This window comes from Pygocentrus nattereri, chromosome 3 (genome assembly GCF_015220715.1).
Source record: "Pygocentrus nattereri isolate fPygNat1 chromosome 3, fPygNat1.pri, whole genome shotgun sequence".
NCBI classification, from domain to species: Eukaryota; Metazoa; Chordata; class Actinopteri; order Characiformes; family Serrasalmidae; genus Pygocentrus; species Pygocentrus nattereri.
In genome coordinates, this window is record NC_051213.1 from 33,964,131 (window position 1) to 33,980,877 (window position 16,747).

Sequence of the window (16,747 nt, forward strand, 5' to 3'; positions counted from 1 at the left end):
CGTTTTAATTGAAAGCAGTAGCATTACTAAGTCAGGAGAAAAACATTCTAATATAACACAATGAAATATGGTGTGTGTTTGCTGCTGCGAGTCATCTTGTAAAGCCTGAAATAATCATTTAAAAGTCAAAGGCTTCAAGTTGGATTTGGAGGGGTTTTTTTGGACCTCATCATACATCTTTATATGTTTATGTATATTAGCTTCACAGGCTCAAAAAGAAGTTCCAGCCCAATGTTTGAGTCTGAAAAGCAAAATCAACAGTATACTGATGAAGATACACCGATCAGGCATAACATTGTGACCACCTCCTTGTGTCTACACTTATTGTCCATTTTATCAGTGCCACTTACTCTATAGGTGCACTTTGTAGTTCTACAGTTACAGACTGTAGTCCACCTGTTTCTCTGATACTTTGTTAGCGCCTTTTACCCTGTTCTTCAGTGGTCAGAAAATGGACAATGAGCGTAGAAACAAGGAGGTGGTCAGAATGTTATGCCTGATCGGTGTATGAGGACAATAGTTGACTTCCTAGTAATAATAGACTTATATCCTCAGAAGACACCTTTTAAATTCTTTTTCAACAGTTGCGCCCACAATCATCAGATTCATCCATCCAGAGAACCAGCATTACGAAAATGTTGACCTGCATGTTGTGTGCAATTACACATTTACACCAGAGAGCTCTTCAAATCCCTAAAACTTACATAGTGTAGCTTTAAGTTGAGAACCAAAAAATTTTCTTTTGCTAAAGGAAAAATGACAAATCTTTAGATGCATAGCCCTTTAAAGAGTGTGAAGTACACCAAATGCACTGACAGTACGTGCTGATGTGACAGAGTTGATAGATGCAAACTAATTTAAACGCCCACAACCCTCACACCCCTACCGTTCTAAAAAACGCTTATTATATATAAAATATCCAGCTCAAAATCGACCAATTACTCATAAATGATCAAATGTTTCAGTTTAGTTGGTGTTTGTCCATGAAATAAAAATAATTGATCAAGATTAGAATGAAAAAGAAATGAATCTTTTTCCTCAGTCCTGCATTAACAGAAAGCTAAATGATGCAGTTCAAATGAAGATGACACTGAGTGTTGGATTTGAATATAAAAAAGCCCAGTTCTTCTGAGCTGAGTTTAATTTTGTAAACATTTCTGGCACATCTCCTACATCACCCTCTCTCTGCTTTTTAGCATCTCACATCTTGACAGGCAGTATTTGCCCTCAGACTTTATCTGCAATTTTACTCTTTCAGTATGTCCATCTTTGAAGTCTCTTTCATCTGAATTGGTAATAATGTACAAATGGCCTTCTTTCACATGTTAATGAGAACATCTGCCCGAGACAAAATATTTCTTATGGTCTTTTATCACCACAACTAACTTTAGTTTTCTATTTCACAAGATCACTTAGTTAATTAGAAGCATCCTCTCATCAAACGTCTGTCAATACAGTGAATTTCCACTGAGCAAAGGATTCTCAATTCTCTTTAAACACTAGGCATGACCTTCTTTGATTTTCATGGAATGGCAAACACGAAAACTCAATCAAGCTCTCGCTTTTTTTGCAAAGAACTGCAATTCTGGCCTTTTGAGTCAGCAGAGAGTGCGGTCACTTCCAATAGCTCTGTGACCCTTTTGGCAGTTATGCAGAACAGAGGGCTACTCCATTTATAGGCTGGGCTAAATCCTTGATAGAACATCCGTCTGAACTCTAAGCACTAAAGCTCCAAACCGAATACCCCCGCTACTTAAAGGAAACAGCTGAGAGCTACAGACTGGTTGGGGAAATGAAAAAGTAAACTATTTCAGAAGTAGCAATTTTATGTCTGGAGATGGGCAATACGTCACTTCTGTTAGGAAGTGTTCCAAAATGGCTCGGACAAGATGTCAGACAGTTTGGCAGTTGATATAGCTGGCCTGTCACAGCATCGCTGCGCAGAACATTTTTGCATTTTCAAGATTTACTGCACATAAAAGAAAATATATTCTTCATAGTGGACCGCTAGTCTGCAGCCCGATGAAGATAACGTCTGATTAAGAGAGGCCTACAGAATACTAATCAGTAAACAGCCCCGGAACTTTAGACTCAATATGTATTAGTGCCAGTGTTTCAGCAATGAGTTTAACTGAGATTCGTCATGGTACACAAATCAACTCATTAGAAGGTGTAAATTACACTCAGACAATCAGTGGTGATGGAGACAGTGAAAAACTGCTAATTGGATTTCAGAATGGTCCTATGTTTAAGCTGATTATTTAACAGACACCATCTTTTAAAAGCTGTTTTTGAAATTAACAATCAAACTGACAGTGGACTTGCACTTGATGGACATTTCATATTCTTACTTACGCTGTGGGGGCAGATTTAGAAGATTGTGAAAATAGAAATGATCATGTCACCACATTTTTCATACAGATATTAATCGATTATTCTACAAGCGATTTTTTGGTCACACTTTATTTAGAGTGCCCTATCTGTATTTTCTAGATTATGGCCATCATATCTTACTTCCTTGTTGTTATGGTTTCGTGTGTGATGTACTGTAGTGTTCACTGCTAGGAAAGAAGACACATGGCTTAAGCACAAGTTATTATTTTTTATTAAATGCCTGCCGTCAGCCCCAGCCATGCCGTACAGAAAGCAAGGCTTTAGGCTAACAGCTAACTCGAGCATTAGCTCACATCTGCACTCTCTCACTTCTGAGCTCCCACTGACACAGTTCTTCCTGTTGTAACCATAGATATACATGCCTAGATGCCACGTTGTCTGTTGTTCTCTATTTGTGGCGATACGGCTGCACGTCTGCCATGTTGGAGCGGTCAAGATCCACTTGTGAACATACTTACTTGCATTGGGAGATGATGCATACTCAGGATACTTCAGCTCTCGGTAGCTTTTATTGCTTTAATAACTGATCATGCTAATTGGCCGTCCAGACCAGCAGGAAAGTATTCAGTCTGCACTCTCACATTAAAATCCGAGTTTAGTGTAAGTAAGAAGGACGAAGCTGAAGTTGGCTTCCTATCCACATGGGGCAGTCGTGGGTTGGAGGTTAGGGGACCAAAAGGTTGCCGGTTTGATCCCCAGGGCCAACAGCACATGACTGAGGTGTCCTTGAGCAAGACACCTAACCCCCAGTTGTTCCCCGGGCACCGTGGATAGGGCTGCTCACTGCCCCTTAGTGTGTATGTCAATTCACTAGTGTGTATGTAGTGTTTCACTTCACGGATGGGTTAAATGCAGAGGTGGAATTGACCCATTTGTGGGATTAATAAAGTATCACTTATTTGCAGCTTCTTTCTGGTCACTTTTTGGTGAAGCTATACCATTTATGGTGGAATGGGAAAATTCAAACAAGAAGCTGGCTGATGCACCACTTAAGGTGGAACGGGAAAATTCAAACAAGAAGCTGGCTGACGCACCACTTAAGGTGGAACGGGAAAATTCAAACAAGAAGATGGCTGATGCGCCATTTAAGGTGGAACGGGACAATTCAAACAAGAAACTGGCAAATAAGAAGCTGACTTCAGCTTCGTGTGAGAAGATGCTAACGTTAATCTATTAATATCTACACAGATTAAGGAATGCTATAACTTACCAATCTACAAAGCATTAACCGTCATTGTAAATAAACAACTACTACATCAAGTTAAGATCCACTGAATAGACTATTAAATGAAATAAGCTTAATATAAAACCAGAGGAAAAATAATCACATCATAAGCTTCTCTGTGCCTCACCAACCATACGGCCATATCTACACATAGACATCACACAGACATGTGTTATATAATCCTATCCCACTTTCTGAGTGCTATATTCTTGAAATAGTATAATTTTGGGCAGTATCTCTCTTAAACTGCAGCTTTGTAATGGGTTTGAATGCAGTCCAGCAGCAATGTTGACGTGCATGAATGGACCTGATGTGTCTTTTAGGTATGTATATCTACAGTTGAAACACTTAAGCACAGAAAAAGTTATAGCCCCACCTTCACAATAAGAGTCTTTGTCAGAATGACCCCAGAGAATAAATGCTGGAGAACAATAACCCAGAATTAACACGTATATAATTTCTTCAGCATGCTGCAGTGTGTACGAAATGTCCCTGAGGCCTTCTGGGACAACGTACAATTTGTGGCCGTCACTACAGCTGAGTTGAGCTAAAAGTGTAATGAGGAATGGGTTGTTACAAAAATAAACCTGTCAAGTAATCAGCTTTCAGTGCTTCAAAGATTGTATGAACATGGCTTGTTGTTGAAATCTGTGCCCTTAAAATCCAACCAGATGATGAATTGCTAGTTGACAGACTCTCTTACCCCGTTTTACATTTAAATTGTTTATCTCTTTATAAATGGATATATTCGGTCCTCAGTAGAGCAGGCTAAGCAGGTTGGTAGAAAGCTAACTGGCTAATGCTCTAATAAAAGAAGACAGACTTTGAGTTCAAGCCTTCACTGAAGGAACTGCTTAAAAACTGAGACATATAAAGTAGAAAAAAATTTACTTATAAGCTTAAAATGTCTGTATGTAAACTAGAGCTGATCAGTAAATGACCATAGTGCTGAGTGCTGAACTATCATGCCTTAGTGCTGGTTTAAAAAAGTGATAACAAGCCAGATTTCTACATTATGCCTTAGCACTGGTTTTAAAAAGTCTTTCTTTTGGATTTGTAGTTTAAACATATAATGATGCTTTACAGTTTTATGCCAGTGAAAAGATTTTATAGTGCAAATCATGCTAATTTGTATAGGCCATAAATAGAATCCTCTGACTGAAGTGTTTCTCTTACACGTTCAGGTTTCTGTTGACAGACTGATTACAAATATTGGCCCAAAAGCAGAAAAGCATCCCAGTAAATAAAAATTCTGATTTACATATTTATTTATTTCAACATTTCAATTGTGATGTTTTCTGCATTCAACATTTGCCTGTTTAGGCTTTAACAGAATGTCTATCCACAAGTCGCTCAAAGCACTAAGGTAGACAAATTATCTACAAAGGCTTTAATTGTGAGCAGACTATCTTTTGAAACTCAACAGTGGTAAAGTGAGAGTCAGACAGACTCGTTCTGCTGACACATTTGATGTTGTCAGAAATGAGTTAGCACGTTTCAGTTATTAGCACTGGAATGTGATCCTCGTGTTAAGCAGTGTCAGCGTACTGTCACCATTTAGGCTATCACTCTTTGGCTATCATTATTATGTTTGACTTGGAAACCTCACCAAACCTTCAAACAGGTTGGCTAACCAAGCGTTCAAGGTAAGCTAACCAAACCCGTTTTTACAGTTCTTCAAGCTGGCACAGTGCAGCTTTTTTATTTTTGTGGTTATCACTTTTAGGAATATGATGGATTGCAGTAGAACTGTAGAAAACATTCCATTTTACAGCATGAGATCTACAGTAACTCTATTCATGTATCTTCTTGAAACCCCATATCAAAACAAAATTAATATTATTTGTAGTAATAATTGACAAATAATATTTGTGTTTTCTTCAAATTAAGTAGATTTTTACCAAGTCTGAAAATCTTCTTCATTGCCTAGATTAAGTTTAGGCCCAGATCATCAAATTGTAGGTCACTGGGCACAAATATTTTACAACATTGGGACCTAGAAATCTAAATGTATCGTTATTGTTTTCCATCCTCCTCTCTACTCTCCATTATTCCCCTACTCCATTTTAAGCACGTGTGTCTACAATGCATTATGGACATAAAATATGTTATGTTCTAATGCAGCAGGCCTACTCACATAAACAGTCATAGAAACAAGCCTCTAGAATGTATTATTCCCAATATGGCCTGGTGTAAAGTGAAATTAATTGTATTGCATTTGTTTTCCATTTAAAATAAAAGTTTAAACTGTACTAAACTGTACTAATTGTGTATGGCATCTTTAGGCTAATGTGCTATTATCTGCTTGTCCATTTTGTCTAGCGGGAATTATATTGACCTTCCCTAGTTGCATAAAGACAATAGCAAGTTACTAGACAGTACGGTTTCCAACCTACTGTATCAGAGAGCTGAGCTATAACATCAGAGATGAAAGAAACCTAAAACCCTAACCACTGACATCCTAAAGCATACTGCCACTGCAGGTATGAAAAATGTTTATTCACCATTTATATCTTACCTTTGATGACCTTTGATGACGGGGCAATAATTGGCAGTGCACACACCCCTGCTGCTGACAAGGACACAGCAACTTTTTTGTGTTTAGCTTTGGAAATGGGCATCCTCGGCTTTAGCAGTACACAACTCCAGTAATGGATGGCCAGTGTCCAGCACAGTTTGGTGACATACATGCTTAAACACACCTGATTCAACTCATCTATTAATTGCCAGGCTTATTACCAAAATATGTTGGACACCGGCCCTCCAGGACCAGTAGGCAGTGATGGACAGTAACTAAGTAAATGTAATTCGTTACTGTACTTAAGTAGTTTTTTCCTTTATCTGTATTTCCATTTTGGGCAACTTTTCACTTTCACTCCACTACATTTCTAAGTCAAATATCTCACTTTATACTCCACTACATTTTGAGAAATCTGTTGTTCCTTTTGATTTATGTGTGTATAAAAATGGAAAGCCATGTTGGACATATCGACCCTGTGCTATGGTTCAACGTTGGTGCCACAGCGTAAATGTTTGGGGTCCCTATGCCTACATAAATGATGGAACTAACTCTTGACTCTAACCTAACTTTGTGGAAATAGAGCACAATATAGAAATATGTCCACATATGCAGTCGTGACTGACGCATCTTTTTTAACTTGTATAACTTTAAATTTATACAAACACCATTTCATTTTATAGGAAATTAGTTTGGGCTGGTTTATGTTTATGAACAGAGGCCTACAGATCAATATAGTAAAGGAAACTCATTTGTGATCCTGAGTTTAAAGCCAGTTTTTATTAAACTTAAACTTGGAACTAAGTTGTAAATAAAACTTAAACTGAAACTTTGCATGTTTGTAAAAGTGATTTCAGAGCCACTCAGTTCTCCCTGATGGAAACTGTTTACCTTCAGTGTTTTGTGCTTATGATCATTTTAATAGACGTCAGCGTCACTAATTAATGACGTTCTATTAAAAGACTGGTTTACCAAGAGAGACGCTGGAGGATTTTCACCTAAACTGAGTTCATGAAACGGGTCTTGTTACAAAAACGGTAATGGGACATTAGAGCCATAATTAATCTTTTAGTACTTTTACTTTCGATACTTAAGTACATTTGGGGGCAAATACTTTTACTCAAGTGGAGGTCTAAAGGGAGGAACTTCTGCTTTTACTGGAGTAATATTTTACCTTGGGTATCGACTTTAACTCAAGTACATGATTTGTGTACTTCATCCACCACTGCCTATAGGAGTTGTTTACCCCTGCTCTACTCTGTTGAGGTATGGGATCTTGCTTTTACACATCCCTCAAGCACATCCTTATAATATCTGGAGCTTCAAATTCAGAAAAAAACTCACAGGAAATGTTTGGCTTGCAGCTAAAAACACTGAAAACTAAACTGAGGTATCAAGCAGACAACTGAATGACTGCTGAGCAGTCAAAATGAACCAGATGTATACTAATGATGTGGAGAGTGTCAGTATTTTGGCTTAACACAAACTTAAAACTAGCTTTAATTTAATTTAATTTTAACTTAAAATTAAAATGATTTCACTGTGGTGCTACAGAGTCCTGTGCACCTGATGACTATCTTTGCAACACCCCAAACAGTTATTCCTTGTCGTACAGGACCAGACTCCTGTTTCTTTAAATGAGGAGAGACCTAAAAGATTAAAAGTACATTACCATTTAGAAAACATGTTTCAGACCTCTTATAAAATCTGTCAAAAACAGCATAAACAGTTTGTTGTGTTTGGCTCAAATAACGATTTTTCAGCTTGTTCTGCATAATGCACATGCACATATCTCCACAACTGAGGGGGAGCTTTTCCTGCTTGTGGCTTAAACAGCAAGCTGATGGGCCCATTTTATTCAAGGGCAGGACTTTTCTTACAAACACAGGGATAGAGCGTTCCCATTCAGTGGCCTGTCTCCTCCTTTACAATGTCTCTGGCTGATCGTGCAGTTCCACCATGAGTCCAGACGGCTGTATATATTTTGTAATAACTGTTCATCTGGTCCTCTAGTAGCTGGGCCCTGGACACACGCCCTTAAAACCCATTGAATGATCTGGCCTGCTCTGATATATTTGCTATAATGCTAGCTAGTGTTAAAATAAACATTGGAGAAAGCTTTTATCTTAAACGTCACATAATTATGACAGTTAATATGCTATAAGCTAACTAAATGCTCCTGCCAGCATTTCTCATTGCCCACCTGTTAGGCTACACCCTGCATTTTGGAGAATTTCACTGCAACCTCATCAAGCGCTGTTTTTCACCTTCTCAAGGCCAGCTTGGTTTTTCCCTTTTTAAAAAATGTATTATTATTACTGTGCAAATACAACAAATAGAATCATACAAATATGCAATTGGTGTCAAAAAAGAGTCTATAATCAAACTTAAAACATACAGCCAGTAGATTCCAATCATCTTAGCAATAGTCTGTTTTTTGCTTTTATCCACTGCTGTTTATGATCCTGTGATGTATGAAAACCGCTACACTGGTAAGCAATTCTGAAACTCTGTAGAACACTTTCATACCGATTCATACTGCCAAGCTGATTTTCAACAGCCTAATCTCTCTATGAGGCTCATTAGCTGACCAATTACAATCAGCACACACGACAGTACTGCTTGAACAGAGGGGCATTCGTTTAACCCCTAAATTACTACAAATATTTGTTGTAATGTTTGTTACTTGTCTGTGCACTTTTCTTTACATATCTATGAGGGTATGCACTGACATGCAAAAAGTTTGGGACAAATTACATGCTTTATCGATTTTTTAAGGGAAAATAATTTAAACATATCCTCTACAGCAGTATTTCACAGCCCTGGTCCTCATGCCATGCTGCCCAGCACACCTTATCCAACTAATCAGCTCATTATCAAGCCTTTACTAGTTGTAGTGGGTGTGTTAAAGCAGGGAAAGCACTTAAATGTGCAGAGCAGTGTGCCTCCAGGACCAGGGTGGGGAAAACACAGCTCTATAGAGAACACACTTCTCCACATTTTAATGCACCATTGCAAATGTTTGTTTGCTGAATTTAACATATTGGAAATAAAATATTAAATGTGGCACCTACAGAAGTCATGTCACACTGAATACTCACACTCACACGCTGAATGTTTTATTTATTGTTCAACACGTTAAATGTTCTTGCAAATAAATAGCAATTGTGCACTTAAATTAGCAGAAGATCATATTTAACTGTTCTCTGTACAGTGTGTTTCACTTTGAGAATCATCAAAATGCCTTTTTAGCAGGGGGTCAAGTTTTTGCATATTGCCAGAACAAAAATGTGTATTTCCATTTTTGGCGATTTTCTCTGTTGGTGACATCCTGTATAAATAAAAATAATGTGTTCCCATGCCTTACTAAGTTGTGGCCTTGATTTAATTATCTCATTTCCACACCTTACTAAGTCGTGGCCATGCATTATTTTTAATTATACAGGATGTGACCAGCAAGGCTCCGTAGAAAAGGCCCAAAATGAAAATAAAGTCTGGTTCCATTGACTCACATTAAAGTAAAGTATGTTTTTGTCTTCTCCTGTAAAGTTATCATTTTGGAGATACGAGGGAAACCCCATATCTCCATTTTTCTCTTTTTCATTTTTTGATACAGTTTGAACATACCATCATTGTACCTCCATTGTATTAACATTTCATGATGAACGCACCTATAGATATGCTCCAAAATTACTTGGAAAACACTCTGTTTCCATTACCTCCCATTCAAAGTTAAGAAAGTTTTCTCCTGTAAAATGATCTTTTTGGAGACACAAGACAGCAACAATACGTCAGCTCACAAAAACAAGCGCAAAATTTTTGCAGACCGCTGGGAATCCTCCCGACTCTCTCAATTACCCACTCCAGCATTAGTTAAAGACAAGGTGAGTGCTCACAGTTATACCCATCTTCATATAGGTACAGGCTAGTACAGGCTAGAGCATTCTACGCCTAACTATAGCTCAAAAAGCGGATCCCATCAGTTCCATTGCCAACATGACACAAACCTATTCTGGCTCATCAGGAAGAGTCTTATGGGTGGGTCATTTGTTATCATGTGCTGGTGTGGAGCTATACTTGTTAACCTGTGATATGAATTTCTCACTTCACACTCTGCAGGAGTGTTTAATATTGCTCACACCACACCTAGTCTATCAGCTTTAACCATCCGTCACACCACCTGTGGTTTCCAAAAGACTATAGACCTCTTACCATGATAGTATAATTACAGTTCTGAACATACTTTTAGATATTTAACACCTTTAACGTTAAACTGTAGGCAGTTTCAAATGTCTATCCCTCATAATGAGATGTGAGATGTACTTATCGTGGTTACAGAGTAATAAGCCCTAAGATAAATAACTGAATAATAAGAGATTAATGTTAGTAATTAATTTTTGTTTCTGAGTGAAACACATGATCAGGGAGGGTCTCTGAGATACCTGTATGTTTTCTCTCAGTGATAGGTGAGTGTGGTGGGGGCGTTAAAATAATGATAGCATTGCTTAGTACAGTTCTGATATTACAATAAAATCTCAGATGTTTTAGAGTTCAAACAAACTAGTTTTCACTTTCTGGATGAAGAAGTTCACACTTTAGCTGCAGCCTGTGTGATTATTCCAATCTCTAAGGTAGTGTTCAGGTGAAAGTGCTTTGGCTCTGGTATAGGAGCGTCTGTCTCATCCATCAGTCAATCTGTCTCTGTGTTAGCGTTACGCCAGAGCCAGTTTTGCTTGGCAGCGAGCACCAATAGAAACATATGGAAAGCAATTATCACTCAGGTCTTGCACAACATGCCCAGTTAATGTGTTGTACACAAGACAGGCTGATGATAAACAACAATGACATCTTGGGGGTGTCTGTACATAAGGAGAACGCCAACAAGTTTTTGGACAGTATATTTGGACAAAATGCAGCTGTGGATAGGCAAAAAGTCTTTAAATGCTTGCTCATCCAACGTTTTTCCTTAAGAATATTAAATGAGAGTTTATTCCCTCTTAGATATACAAGCCCAGTTCCAATGAAGTTGGGACGTTGTGTAAAACATAAATAAAAACAGAATACGATGATTTGCAAATCGTTTTCAACCTATATTCAATTGAATATACTTCAAAGACAAGATATTTAATGTTCAAATGGATAAACTTTATTGAATTTTGCAAATATTCACTCATTTTGAATTTGATGCCTGCAACATGTTCCAAAGAAGTTGGGACAGGGGCATGTTTACCACTGTATTACATCACCTTTCCTTTTAACAACACTCAATAAGCATTTGGGAACTGAGGACACTAATTGTTGAAGCTTTGTAGGTGGAATTCTTTCCCATTCTTGCTTGATGTACAACTTCAGTTGCTCAGCAGTCCGGGGTCTCTGTTGTCGTATTTTGTGCTTCATAATGTGCCACACATTTTCAATGGAGACAGACGTTGCTTGGATGACAGCATATGTTGCTCCAAAACCTGTATGTACCTTTCAGCATTAATGGTGCCTTCACAGATGTGCAAGTTACCCATGCCATGGCCACTAACACACCCCCACACCATCAGAGATGCTGGCTTTTGAACTTTGCGCTGATAACAATCCGTACAGTCCTTTTCCTCTTTGGCCTGGAGGACACGACGTCCATGATTTCCAAAAACAATTTGAAATGTGGACTCGTCAGACCACAGGACACTTTTCCACTTTGCGTCAGTCCATCTCAGATGAGCTCGGGCCCAGAGAAGCCGGCGGTGTTTCTGGGTGTTGTTGATATATGGCTTTTGCTGCATGGCAGAGTTTTAACTTGCACTTGTAGATGAAGCGATGAACTTTTTTCCCTGACAGTGGTTTTCTGAAGTGTTCCTGAGCCCATGTGGTTAATATCCGTTACAGAATGATATCGGTTTTTAATGCAGTGCTGCCTGAGGAATCAAAGGTCACGGGCATTCAATGATGGTTTTCTGCCTTGCCGCTTACTTACAGAGATTTCTTCACATTCTCTGAATCTTCTGATGATATTATGGACTGTAGATGATGAAACCCCTAAATTCCTTGCAATTGCACATTGAGAAACATACTTCTCAACAATGTTGTTCACAAAGTGGTGAACCTCGCCCCGTCCTTGCTTGTGAACGACTGAGGGAAGGGATGCTCCCTTTATACCCAATCATGACACTCACCTGTTTCCAATTAACCTGCTCACCTGTGGAATGTTCCAAACAGGTGTTTTTTTGAGCATTCCTCAACTTTCCCAGTCTTTTGTTGCCCCTGTCCCAACTTCTTTGGAACGTGTTGCAGGCATCAAATTCAAAATGAGTGAATATTTGCAAAAAACAATAAAGTTTATCCGTTTGAATATTAAATATCTCGTCTTTGTAGTGTATTCAATTGAATATAGGTTGAAAAAGATTTGCAAATCATTGTATTCTGTTTTTATTTATGTTTTACACAACGTCCCAACTTCATTGGAATTGGGGTTGTACCTTGTACTCTTCTGGGAAGGTTTTATTCTAGATGTTGCAACATTGTTGTGAGACTTTGGTTGCATTCAGCCAATGAAAGCATTAGCAAGGTCAGGTACTGATGTTGGACGATCAGTTCTGGATCACAATCTCCACTCAAGCTCATCCCAAAGATATTGGTTGGAGCTCCATCAGTCCAGAGAACACAGTTACACTGCTCCACAGCCCAATGCTGGGGGGCTTTATACCCTCTAGCCAACACTTGGCTTTGGGCAAAGTGATTTTAGGCCAATGTGCAGCTGCTACAGAGCATCTCATTCTATTAGCCAAAAGCAGCTAAATTCACTCATTTAGAAAAGGTGTCTGATTTTTCTGGATATACAGTAAACTTGAAAGACCTGGATCCACTCAATGTCTCTGTCACACTCTGTCTTAGTTTCACACTGTACCTTGTTTGCTATCACTGATTGATGGACCATTCATAGTGTATTTAAAGGACATTTTGCCTGTAGGGTGTAAAGTAGAATATGGTCTTATAACAATGCAATCAAATGAGCTACTGTTTCAACACAAAGATCTAAGCTAGCGTATTTGGTATGCAAAGATGTGTGCTTAGGGACAGATGCTGAAAGGACACCAATTTGGCCTCATCTTTCATTTTCAATGTGTTTTCCTCTGTGCTCATTGATGTATGAGCCTAAAGGAAAGAATCGTTTGCACACTATTACACACAAGGTTTGACCATAATGGGCTGCCTGTGTGGTGCCACAATAAGGTCTATTGAGTAGTTTGTGGTGCCTTCAGTAATTTCTTATGTCCTACATAAACCATCCTTTGCGGTCAAACTATGACTTTGCTGCTCCATTGCCTCAAACAGGTGAATACACTATATGTCCAAAAGTATCCAGAAACAAGTGAATTCAGCTCTTTAAGGTGCACCTATTGCTTGTGGCATTCATCCATCCATCCATCCATCCATTTTCTAAGCCGCTTCTCCGTCAGGGTCGCAACATCAGTACCTGACCTTAATGATGCTTTTGTGACTGAATGCAATCAAATCCAACATCTAGTGTAAAGCCTTCCAAGAAGAATAAAGACAAACTCCCCATTACTACCCTTGATTTCTGAGGAAACACTGATTGAGCAGGTGTCTACAAACCTTTAACATGTAGGTCTATGCATCATAATGTATCAGATCAGTGGAATGCAAAAGCAAACATTTTGAAAAGGCTCATCATAAACCAGATTAATGCTACAAAGAAAATATGCAGACCCACCAAAATCTAAAGCAAGCAAATGATTTAAAATTCTATTGTAAAAGATCCTGCTGTGAGAATGCCTGAGTCATGCAATCCATTTCTTCTGAGATTCAGATGATATATAAAGAGTGACACTCAATGTTTATACCAAAAGGCTAACATATAGAGAGACATAGTCCAATATTTGCAGCACAATCCCACTTCATTCATTATCCTTCACCAAATCAACTCCATTCTATTGAGTCATTGGCAATAGCTTTTATTGTGGAAAGCAGAAGGTCATTTCATAAGGACTTCAGTCATTTAATGCCTAAATGTCTCAGTAGGTGGTTTTACTGTATGGATTTGTTCCTCAGTCTGACCCTGTGCATGCACCTGTGCAGAAATACAGACTGAATATACTCGCTATAAAACCCTCAAGGTCACCCAAGCTGCTGTGCTTGAAAACTGGACATTCAGCTTTATTATCCTTTTCGCTCATTGTAGCTACATTATTTTTACTCATTATATGGTTTATAGATGAGCCTTGCACGCCCTGTGAAGCCACAATAAAGAGCGAGTAAGGACAGAGACTTGAGGATGCAAGCACGACCCCTGTAATCAATGAATAGAGGTAGAGTGAATCGAGCCAGGTCATTGTGTCCTGAATATTTCCCGCTCTCTATAGCAGGAGTGGCTACAAGGCTCTATGAAAAGTGCATAAAACATTTGCTGAGTCAGGGGAGAATGGTCACTCGGGTTCATCCCAAAAGGACAGCAAAACCAGGGTTTTATGACTGCGAAGCTTGACAGTTTAAATATATTGGGCATTTGCTGAATGACTCGGCACTTCGCTCACAGCCTTAACAGCTGCACCTTAGGACGCACGTGAAGCATGTCCAATTGTTAAATGTCATTTTCAGAGGCCAGATGTTGCACATAAACAACGTGGAAGTTCAGTGGAGAATGACTTTTGTTGCACGGTTTATCTCACACCAGAGCATGAAGAGCAAGGCTTGATTTAAATTCATGTCACATCTGTGCGTATGTGTCCCTGCTGCCTGCACAAGGCTACAGAGGTGCCTTGCAAATGAATCCTTTTGAACAGCTCTTTTAAGAGATTCAAGCAAATCGATAAACAATCTTCATCTACACACAAAACCAAGCTTTGTCTCCTTATGTCATCCATATGGTTTAGGCTGATATTGGCCTTCGCAAACAATTCAAAATTATCCGGACACCTTCAATTCAGCTACTTTAAGGTGCATCCCATTACTGACACAGGTGTCCAATTTTGCAACCATAGCTTTTATAAGCATCACAGAAAAGCACTGTCAATAGAACAGGACTCTCAACAGCAGCTGCACATGAGCCTAAGATCACCATGTGCAATGCCCCAGTGCTAATTGTGGGCTAGAGAGATATAAAGCTTCCCAGCACTGGGCTGTGGAGCAGTGGAACTGTGTTCTCTGGAGTGATGGAGTTCCATCCAATACCTTCGGGTTGAGCTGGAGTGGAGTTGACGATCCAGAACTGATCATACAACATCAGTAGTTGACCTGACTAGTGCTCTTGTGGCTGAATGCAGTCAGATCCTCACAGCAATGTTCCAACATCTAGTGTAAAGCCTTCTCAGAAGAGTAGACTCATTAGTCTTGGTACTGCTGGTCCAAATCCCAGTTCTCAGGACTCAGGATGACTTTTTGTTGATGTTTCAAATTTAGCTAAATATAGCAGAGCTATTTACTCATCCTTTCTGGATGTGGTCAGGGATGGTCAGTATTTTCTGATATGTGTATTTGAAATACATAGTTAAAATACAAATACTGTCTCAGTTTGATAGTTTTGGATGAAGAATTTGTGGAACTATGCCCGCTTGTATCAGCAAGTAAAAGTGAAAGTAAGACAACATTTGAACAATGAATTTATTGTAAAGTGAACTGTTTGCTTTCCAGCTTATAAAAATACTCTGTTTCAGTAACAGCTGATTAAAAACCTGATTACTAGGAGCAGAGATTTGTGTGATATCATACTTGCTTGGAAACATCATTTTGTTTTTCATAATCATAACCTATAAATAACATAATCTATAAAATACTAGCTCTATTTTTGGTTGCATTTTTGGTTTAGTCATTTTTGCTTTGTTGGAAGTCATCAGTGACGTCTTCATAAGAGACATTTCTGCCAGAATCATGATTTATACAAATTAAAATATGGAAAAAAAAAAACAGGTAGGGGGGCCCTTTTGGCTCAGGGGTCCCAAGTGACATCTTGAAAATCACTTCTAGCAAGAATATATTGTAGCATTCTCCACTATTAAAGGAAAGCTTTCGTACGAGTCATGCTGCTTCATTAACCAGCTGCTGTTGGCCACAGCCATGATGCACATAAGCAGAGTTTTCTCTAACAGTTCGCTGTAGCCTCTACATTGATGTGGCTACTGGGTCGCTGGGGGTGCTGGAGCCTATCCCAGTGCTCACTGGGCGAAAGGCAGGAAACACCCAGGACAGGTTGCCAGTCCATCACATTGCTGTAGAACAAATAACCCAAAGTGAATGTCAGCAACATTTCTTGAAAAAGTGTCTATGTTTTATTTTGCACCGCAATCGTTTTGATGTACCTGTTTCTGTCCCTGAGCGGTGGGAATAAAACAAACCTCGAACAAAACTCATCACTGGTCGATTCACTGAAGCATTTCAGAAGAATCAAATAAGTCAAAGCTAAGACGTGTTTTGACGTCCGGCGTCATGTTTTGTTTTTTTGTTTGTTTGTTTTTAACCTGTTGTCGATAAACCCCTCCCCCGGTCCTGGGATTGGCTAGCAGTTTCGATGCTCATTGGTCGGACACAACTGCTATCCAATCCGAGCGCAGAGGGGGCGGGGCTAATCGTTGCGGGCTACATAATAACTCCCGCGTCTCGGCGCGCTG